Here is a 9941-nt window from a genome sequence, read left to right as displayed (position 1 = left end):
CATCCTACCGTTGTTTTTAAAGAAATGAATACACTGGTGTGTTCTTAAACCCATAATTTTACTGAGTTTTAAAGCTTCTATCTACAAAAACAATCCTCTAGACCTCCAATCCTCTCAGGCACATACACTACTGGTGCAAGTCCCTTTAGAGTGGTTGGAGACAGCCAGTGGAGAACTCCCTCTGCACAGGGGAACTCTACTACTTCCTGCACTAGCTCCTAGGGAAGAGATGGGGATGTGGCAGAGCCAAGTTCCACTATGTCTGGGTCTCCACTGGGATGTTCCCTGCATTCTTTTCATGAACCAAAAAAGTTTTACATAATAAATACTGTTTATAGATGGAATAAAATTAGTTACATATTCATTGACTTTTACTGTTTTAGAAAATTCCTGCTTCGCTTAATAGTGCATGGACAGCACTGATGCATTAGAATGGTCAGTGTCTAGCACCTTTCTCTTCTCCAGCATCTCTGTGATGGAAAAAGCCAGAAGCACTTCATAACCTCTGTGTAGGAATCATTTGACTGAAACCTGGCCTGGAACAACAACAACATCTGTTCTGTGTCTTTACACATCGTTTGCAGAGTTCTGAAGAGTAACTTTAAGAAGCCAGAATAAAAGTTCAGAAAGCTGAACTTTGCCATAAGAGTTAACACCCAAAGTGGAACGTGAGCCCCAAATTGTCTGGGCTTCTGTTCTGGGCTTCATTCCAGAACTACAGGAATAATGGCTTGTCAACCCCTTTTCCTCTAATATCTGTTTTTCTATAGTGTACTTAACATTATATAAACTAAGGCAGTTCTTAACAGTAAACTACGTGCCCTCTTCCGATTCTGTCCCACCACATAATTCCAGTGACACTTAGAACAGAGCACTTGGCTGTAATTCTCAATGTGCATTACAAAAGGTAACTATCATCCTCTTGTCTAGAAAGGGAATGGGACTACCTGGGGGGGAAAATCATGGGAAGAAAGTTCATTTGAACTTTTTTGTAGGAAAATTTTCATTTAGATTTTATTTGAATTTAAATTTCAAACTTTTGTTTTTTCCCTTTCCAGACCACCCTTTGCTTTTTTTCCTCCACTGACTGCAATACAATGACTGTCTAGGGCTTGTCTTTTCACTTATTTCTTTTCAGTTTTCCTTTATCTGCTGTAACTTTTCAAATCCTTCTCCAACTGTGGAAAAGTTGAGTTGCAAAAGGAAAAATGAAATTGTAACTCTGCCACTCTGTAACTTTCCAAAATTCCTTCAACTTCAGAGAACCTAGAATGGCAAACATTTTCAAAGCTGAGGAAATTTTGAACTGTTAGAGTGGCAGAGTTACAGGCTATTTTAACACACAGGGAAAGACGCTAGAGGTCTGTTTGCGTTATCTGACAACCTGCAGGGTTTGGAAGAAAGGCTGGACTTTTTTGTAGCTCTTAATGGTGATCACCGTACTGCAAGGGTCTGGAGGGGAAATTATCAGAATTTAGGAGCCACATCCCTGTCTTGAATGGGACAGTTTACCCAGCGTCTTTGTTCATCCTGCGCATCATACTTTCTATGCAGCTTTGTGAGGCAGTTGGATTCAAGGGATGCCATCAACTTGAAATTCCGAACTTCTTTTCATTTTTCAGGAGACTGGAAAATCTGCACAAAAGGAAGGTGAAGATAGCTAACCCGCTGCATAACATCAGCAAGCTGGGAACAATCGGAAAAATGTTTTGCCTCCCCCATTAGAGTAATGTTGTTACTTGAGCCAATAGCGGTTGCAAAAATGTAGGCAGAAATGTGATTTTGTGTTTCAGGTGGACAATATTCCTTTTAAACATGTAAACATAATCACTTTCTAGCCCATATATTTATATGGAAGGATTGCTACTTCTGAAACAACCACACACACATACTCCCTGCTCCAGTAAGAATAACCTGGCCTCAAAGATTAGAAAATGATAGCACTTCATGGAAAGCACTGTTTCTCTCTGCTGGTAGCCAGCAATTCACAGCCTCTCTAGTTTCAGCCCACAGTGAAGAATATTTTAATACAAAGTATGATTATGGTTAGAAAGTAGCTAAGCATGTCAGCGCGTAGTGCAAGCACTGGCTGCATACAGTTGGGATACGTCTACCCTTCAGTTGAAGGTATGAGCATAGTGTAGGGTAGGCATACCTGTGCTAGCTTTAATCTGCTATCAGGGCTAAAAATAGCCACGTGGATGCGGTGGTATCTGCTAGCAATGTGAGTCCACAGGCAGTGTCCAGGGCAGGTTTTGTACAGCCTGTGGAGAAGCCTGTGCCACTGTTTTCATTTCTAGCCACGCTAGCACATGTATACTTACCTCAGCTGCAGTCACACCTCAGATTGCAGTTTAGACATACTCTAAAGGAGCTCAGTTATTTAACACCTTGATGGTTTTGGCAGCCTTCTCTAAATCCTAACTGCAGGTGGCACTCTGCAAATTATTAAGCCTCAGGGCTTTGTCTCAGCTTTACTACCTTTGCTGAATTCCACTGACATGTAAATATGAAAATGATCATGTTGGCTTAGAATCTAATTGCTTTGTAAATACTGCAGTCTGGAAGACAGAAATCAAAGCCAAAAACTTGCATTACGTATGTTTTTCATCCTCTTTCAGTGCTTTTCCATGTAAAAGCAAATTTGTCCAGCACAGATCAAACCTTTCCCTTATTCCTCTGCCCTCTACACTGGCTCCCTATCAAATCCTGGACTTAATTCAACATCCTGGTTCTAGTCTTCAAGGCCCTACTTTTAGAGTCCTGCAAAGCTGCAGCTATCCGCAGACCACGTTTGCAGATCGTGGATTGGCGCGGATGAATCCGCGCAGGGTTCTACCTACTTTGGCTTGTCCCTAATTACTTTAGAATCATCAGTCTCTGTGGCCCACCAGGGAGCTGCAATACTGCTATTGCTGATCAAATATTCATGGCACTTTTGGTGGAAGGACAGAACTCAAAGTACAAGACAGCTCTGTGCAAGCCTTTTCCCGATCATGGCCCTTGCAGAATATACCCTGAAACCAGAACAAACTACAAGATGTGGATGGCATGGTGCTTTTGGACCTGGATTGTCATTTAACTAAGTACTTGCTTTGACCCAAGGTGCGATGGAGAGGAGCCCGTTAGAAATGACAAAGATCAGGAGCACAAATCAAACTTTAAATGAAGGCAGAGTTTGTTCCTGCTTTGCTCTGTACTGAATCATGCAGCCCCACTGGATACACTATTGTTAAGGCTGTGAGACAGTTTCCACTTCCAGCTTCCACTGACACTTACCTTTGAGCTTTCTAACGCTGGGTTCACTAGCTCCCAGTTCGTAGAAAGCATTGGTTTCTAGCGCTAGTAGCTCTTGAGATGGCCGATATTAAAATCAGGTGATGGGAAGAAACAAGATGCTAATTGGAATGACTTGAACTTATGGTCTGTCGTCTCATAACTTACCTTAGACAAAAACGAATGCCTTAGACCCCTAGCCTGCCTTCCCAGCTCTCCAGTGATGGAATACTGCATTCATTCCTAGCTCTAGTGGCTCCTGAGATATTGGACTTTCAAACTGGCACTGATCCCTAGGAGTAGCAATGCTGCTTTTTTCAGCTGAACGTAGCAAGTCCTAATCCTCGAAGCAGTGTCCCTGAAATCTTGCTATACGTTTCTGTGCAATGAAAGGCAGTTGCATCCACGCTGGCACAGGAATTAATACATAGCAAACTTTAACCCCTGGAAAATGGGAGAAAGCAGGACCTGCAGAACGTAAGCTAATGTTTTATGGATGCATTTTTAGGGTCCCTATCTAATTTGTTTCTGTTTGGGTTGTTTTGTGACTCGTACTGGCCTCTCGGCCCTAGCATGGGATAGACTTGGTCTGAGGGCGTGTTAGCTGCAGGCTCCCTTGGGGCTGGGTTGGTACCTTCTGAGAATGACTCTCTGTTTTTGTTGTCCTGTAGCAAAGAATACTGATAATATTCAACTACATTTGCAACTGGTGTCAGCCAGAGTTAATTAGACGAGACATGAATTAAAGCAACCTGGCAGCCAATAGCTAAACCCATTCATTACCTGAGTCCATTTCCCCATGCTGCCTGTGCTGTTTGCTCTCTGGAACAGGGATAAGTAGTAGTTCATTTTTCTGCTGTTCTATCACTCATGTAAATTACTAGCAACACTTCTGGCCCCTTTGCACATTACATGGCAGATGCATTTTGTTTAACAAAATAATTACAACTGCCCTTTTCTGCTCAGTGCAGGGATTACTGGAACATTACAAGGAAGGGGCTTAGGGTTTTTGTGCTTGTGTGCATTTTTTTGCATGCCAACCTAGCTAGTGCCAGCATTGCCCTTTTGAACTAAGTCGTGGGACATGAAAAGCAATGCAGCAAAACGACGACTGTCAAGTTGAAAAAGCATCTGCATGCATTACTGACGGGTGGTTGAGCGTTTGCCATGAGACTGAAATCAGCCGTGTGTTGCATGCAGTTGCTGCCACTGCAAGACCTGAGAGTTTTTCCTTTGGATAGGCATCAATGATTATATGGACTGGGCTATGTGAAGGGAATGCCTCCCAGAGGAGGAGAAGGAAAGGCCTGGTGCCTCTTTCCCACACAGAGAGCCCAGGAAGACATTCTCAGAACAGCTGCTCTGCAAATACTCATCTTGAAAATCAAAACAAAAACACTTCAAGGGCTTTGTTCGTTGGTTTGTGGTTATAGGCTTTTCTTTTAAAGTAGAAGGCACTGGGAGACCTCCACTTCTCATAGCTAGTTCCCTAAAACGGGGGTGGTGCCGGGTGTGCGCAGAGGTATCTCTGCCAAAGCTGGGAGCTGTGATCTTTCCTGGGAGGAGCGTGGCAATCCCCTGAAACAAGCAATCATGAAAAGTGATGGCATTATTTACCTGCAGATGAGGTGGCTGGGGCCCAGCACATCTTTTTAGGGTCCAAGCAGCTTTCCTGAGCCATTGGAATTTTAAAACAAGTTTCTCCTCTAATAGGTTGGGCAGAAATAGAGCCTGTGCTAGTCCCTAGTGCGTAGGTGACCCAACATGAAGCAAGGCAGCAGCAGTGTGTTGCCTTGTTCCCACAAGGTGCTTACACATTAGGAGAGCAAGAACATCACAGAAAAATTCACCCCCCATCCACCCACCTGAGGCAGCCAGTCCCAGAAAGTCAGGTGTAAAGCTCACCCAGCCCTCAGTACAGCAGTTCAGACTTGTGCCAGATGGGAGCAGCAGCAAGCCGTGCTTTGGGGTAGCTCTCTTGTATGCATGCTCCAACCTTTGCTTGCCATAGGTTTCATTCTGGGTATCAAACTCCAAAGTTCAGCCCAAATTTATAATGGAAATCTGAAATATTATTAATCTTCAGGAATATAATGAGTAAAAAAGATACCCAGCAAGGTCTCTTTCCCAAGATGCACTGACATTGAACTTCCCACAAAAGGATTCTGTTAGATAATGATCCTACTAGGTGGCTCTTCTAGGCAAATTGATAGATGTGTGCTATCCAGCATTGTCAAAAATAGCTCCACATATAAAGCAAGCGTTTATCATCATGGACACCTTGCGGGTGGTCACCAATTCGGTGACATTGTACAAAATAAATAGATGATAATTCCCTGCCTGCCGATAGAAGGGATGATGGCTTAGAACAAATTAGAGATGGCTCTAGGCAGTCACTTTCTGTGGGAGTTTTGGATTTAAAGGTGCAGGGTAGCACATGCTCCTTCTCTAGCTGACATGTCTGCTTCATACCCAAAGTCAAAATCATTTTTGTCATGTGCCCAGTGTCAGAAGGGGGTGTATCTTCCAGCCACAACTAACTTTTGCCACTAAAATGAAATGGTACTCAGCAGGGTGTGTAAAGCTTCACCATATAAATCTCCCTGTCTTTTCTTATAAGCTGGGATCAGCAGTGAAATAGTTAATGTTGGCATTAATTAGTCACCCCATTATTAATCCCCAGTTAACATCCCATCGAGATGAATAGGGAACGCCTTCCACTACTCTCTCAGAAAGTTTTTCAGGCTCTTTCCCAACTTAAGCAAACATCATTGCATCAGTTACACTTGGCTCATGTTTTCAAGCTTTACTTTGCCACCATAAGGGCTAGAGACTTCTTAGATATAAAAAATTATATGAAACTGATTCTGGAGACTAAAATGGCATCCTGACAGATGGTATTGGGTCACTGACCTGACTCAATTTGAGTCCATACATTCTCAGCAGCAGGGCTTGGGAAATAGAATAGGAATGCTTCAGAGCGGTGATATGGCAAAGGTGACCATGTGTCCTTATCCATCACCTTCAAGGCCATCCTTCCTGGCCATGTTCCAACTCCAGTTCAAATTTGCTTTCTTGGTTTCTCAAGATTTCCCTCTATGACTTCATATCTGCCCGCTGCCACTGATGAAACCAGTGCCAAGCCTCTCCAGAAATCAGCCCCATGAAAAGTGTAGCATTGTGTCACTGGAAGACAACCAAAACCATCTGTTGCCTGACCAAACCAGTGCTGCTGGTGGGTGCAGTCCATGCCTGAGCTGTGATGCAAGGTGAAGCTGGATGCTGCCTTTCTGTCAGCAGCATAGCTCTGTAATTTGTACAGGTGCCTAGATTTATTTTCACTGGACAGAACATCCTCTGAAAAATCTGTGCCTCTTTGTGGTCTTAACAACTCTTTGGCACTGGCCCTCCCAACAACAGTCTTTCACCCTGTGCTGCTCCATCTGGAGTAGCCAGGGGAAAATACCTCATTCCCAGTTAAAGTGAATAACTACAAAATGGCAGAATATTGGTTCCAGGGCTCAGGGCTGCCTTAGACCCTGAGCTAACCATGAATTTTAACCCTTCTGGTGTGTTCGGAAGTTGCATGTAGTACGGGCTCAGAGGAGTGGGGAGTGTCAGTACGGTTGGGCTGGAAGAAGGACAGACGTGAACAAGCAATTCCTGTGTATTAAGAAAGGGATCGCCTGCTCTGGATTGTGCTTAATGTAGCACTGTACTAGGGTGATGCATCAGAACTGATCAAATGAGGACCACACTTTATCCATGAATGCTCATTAGAAATGTGGCCTTTTTGTGTTAACTTTCTGCCAATACACATATACAGCTACAGTGAATACCTGGAAAGAGCAAATGTTCAAGTGGCAAAATGTGTATTAAATACACAATGCAATTTGCAGTTTCTGATGCAGCGGTTAGTTACATGGTGATGTGCATTGCTTCTGTTCCCTGATTGGGTGACTTATAGGAAGTGTGGATAGGGTCAAATGCACAGTTTGAAATTTGCGCTGAATTAATTAGTTTTGTGGCATAAATTGCAGCATGAAATAACAGTTTTATATTCTATTGTATTATAATATTGTAATATTTGCAAGTAGCAGTTAGACTATACTGCAGACCAAGTATTATCTACTGATGGAATTCATGAACAAATTCCAGGGTTCTTTGATGTGTCTATGGACAGTGAAAATAGGTGAAATTTGTTGCATAAATTATCTGTTGCTAATTATTTGCCCAACTCCACTCTGTAGTAACAAACTGTCCTAGCCAGAGTGTGTACATATATTACTCACTTTCTTAATTCATGTGGTATTCATGAGTCAGGCTGAATCATGGAGAGACATCCTCGCAACAGTGAACAGTTGGGGTCTCCAGGGGTAAAGGGTCCGATGTGACTGGATGCCGAGGGGCATTATTTAGAGTAAATTTGCAGCATCCACGTTGCTTAATGATATTCTAGCTGGACTCAGCCTTGCCAGCTGATTCATTCTGTGTGTCTGCAGCTTGGTTGTGACTGTGACTCCAGGGCAGCTGGATGCTTCCCACATTGGAAATTACGGCTGAATAATGAGCAGGGGTTTTATTTGTCCCTATTAGAAGATGTGTCTGTTTGGGAACGTGGTGTTCACGGACCCTGCTAGGCTGTTTGCTTCCTGCGCCCGGGGAAGCTGGGGCCCCGACTCTGCATTAGTTAGAGGCAGAGAATCCATCTGCTGTGAGGAGAGATGCTGAGGATCATCAGGACGATGAAGGGTGGTAGAATAATGAAATAACCTGCCCTAGATGGCAGCCCGGAGTGTCTGGCATGCCACAGGGCAGGTTTGGTCCTATTCCACCTCTCCTGACACTGCAGAGCAGTGTCACTTCTCCCGTAGATAGTCCGCTTCTCCAGCAACTCCAGAGGAGCTGAGATGGGGTTAGTGACGCTAGGTTTCAGAGTAGCAGCCGTGTTAGTCTGTATCCGCAAAAAGAACAGGAGTACTTGTGGCACCTTAGAGACTAACAAATTTATTAGAGCATAAGCTTTCGTGGGCTACAACCCACTTCTTCGGATGCATATAGAGTGAAACATATATTGAGGAGATATATATACACACATACAGAGAGCATGAACAGGTGGGAGTTGTCTTACCAACTCTGAGAGGCCAATTAAGTGTTGACAGGGCCAATTCAATTAGGGCGGATGTAGTCCACTCCCAATAATAGATGAGGAGGTGTCAATTCCAGGAGAGGAAAAGCTGCTTCTGTAATGAGCCAGCCACTCCCAGTCCCTATTCAAGCCCAGATTAATGGTGTTGAATTTGCAAATGAATTTTAGTTCTGCTGTTTCTCTTTGAAGTCTGTTTCTGAAGTTTTTTTGTTCAATGATAGTGACTTTTAAATAAGTTTGAAATATGAGAGACTTGTTCAGAAAGATTTGGAGAGCCTGGATTGATGTCTGGTCCCTCTCAGTCCCAAGAGGCCCTGTCAACACTGGTTCTCCACTTGCGAAGTAACTCCCTGCTCTCCATGTGTCAGTATATAATGCCTGCATCTGTAACTTTCACTCTATGCATCCGAAGAAGTGAGGTTTTTACTCACGAAAGCTTATGCCCAAATAAATCTGTTAGTCTTTAAGGTGCCACCAGACTCCTTGTTGTATTTGCATTGCAGTTATGCCAGAGGTCTTTATCAGGGCCCCATTGTACTGGGTACTGAACAGCCATATATATAGTAATGAAAAGCTTGTCCCTGCCCCCAGGAGCTGACAATCTAAACAAGGGATGAGAAATGACAGGTGGCTGCACCAAGAAATGCGGGAGCACAAGATAAAAATGGGGATTCAGCTCTGAAGAGCTCTTCTTGCCTCAGAAAGCCACTCGCCCACTCACTCAGAGAGGGAGGCCACTGAGTAGCTCAGAAATGAGCTGTGTTTCGGTTTTGCTCCAGCCCAGCACTGGTAGTTACTGGGGCGTCTCTGAACTGGTACAGCATCCTCTCTGGAAGTGAGTGGCGATGGCAGTAAGAAAAGGAGGGGAAAACCCCCAAGGAAGCAGCAATCTACAATCGGGAAATCTATACGTTTGTGTCTAAGGAGGCCCCCTGGGCAAGGATGTGTTACCTGGAATCTTATCTGACATCTGCAGCTTGTGTCAGGTGCCTGGAGATGAAAGGCTGGGCTCTGTCCCTCATTTTAAGTTCCTCTGCTGTAAAATGCCAGTGATACGAGACTCTTCTACCGTGGTTCTTAGCTGTGTATAATCCCATTGCTAGAGAAGAGAAACTGCTTCATTTCCCAACCCAGCCAGGTGAGAGGCTCGAACAGTCACCATGCTGCCTGTGCTCACTCATCCCGACACACACACTCTGAGCCTGTTTCCACACGAAGTCGTCGGCATAGAAGGCTCGATCCTGCGAGCTCACGAGTGCACTAACCCGATCCAACAAAGGGCTTGGCACCAGGCTTTACTTTAAGCCAGTGGTTTTCAACCTCTTTTCATTTGGGGACCCCTAAAACGTTTCAGATGGAGGTGTGGACCCCTTTGGAGCACAAGGTGAAAACCACTGCTTTAAGCAATCTCATTGGAGGCAGTGGGACTGCTGCCCTACTTAAGGCGAAGCCTGTGGATAAGTGCCTTGCTGAACTGCGTGCCAGTGCTCAACCCTCTAGTGCGGAGAAGGAAAGT

Source organism: Emys orbicularis, chromosome 23 (assembly GCF_028017835.1).
Source record: "Emys orbicularis isolate rEmyOrb1 chromosome 23, rEmyOrb1.hap1, whole genome shotgun sequence".
In the NCBI taxonomy this organism is placed as follows: Eukaryota; Metazoa; Chordata; order Testudines; family Emydidae; genus Emys; species Emys orbicularis.
The sequence above is the reverse complement of the archived record's forward strand: the minus strand, read 5'-3'. Positions refer to the sequence as shown.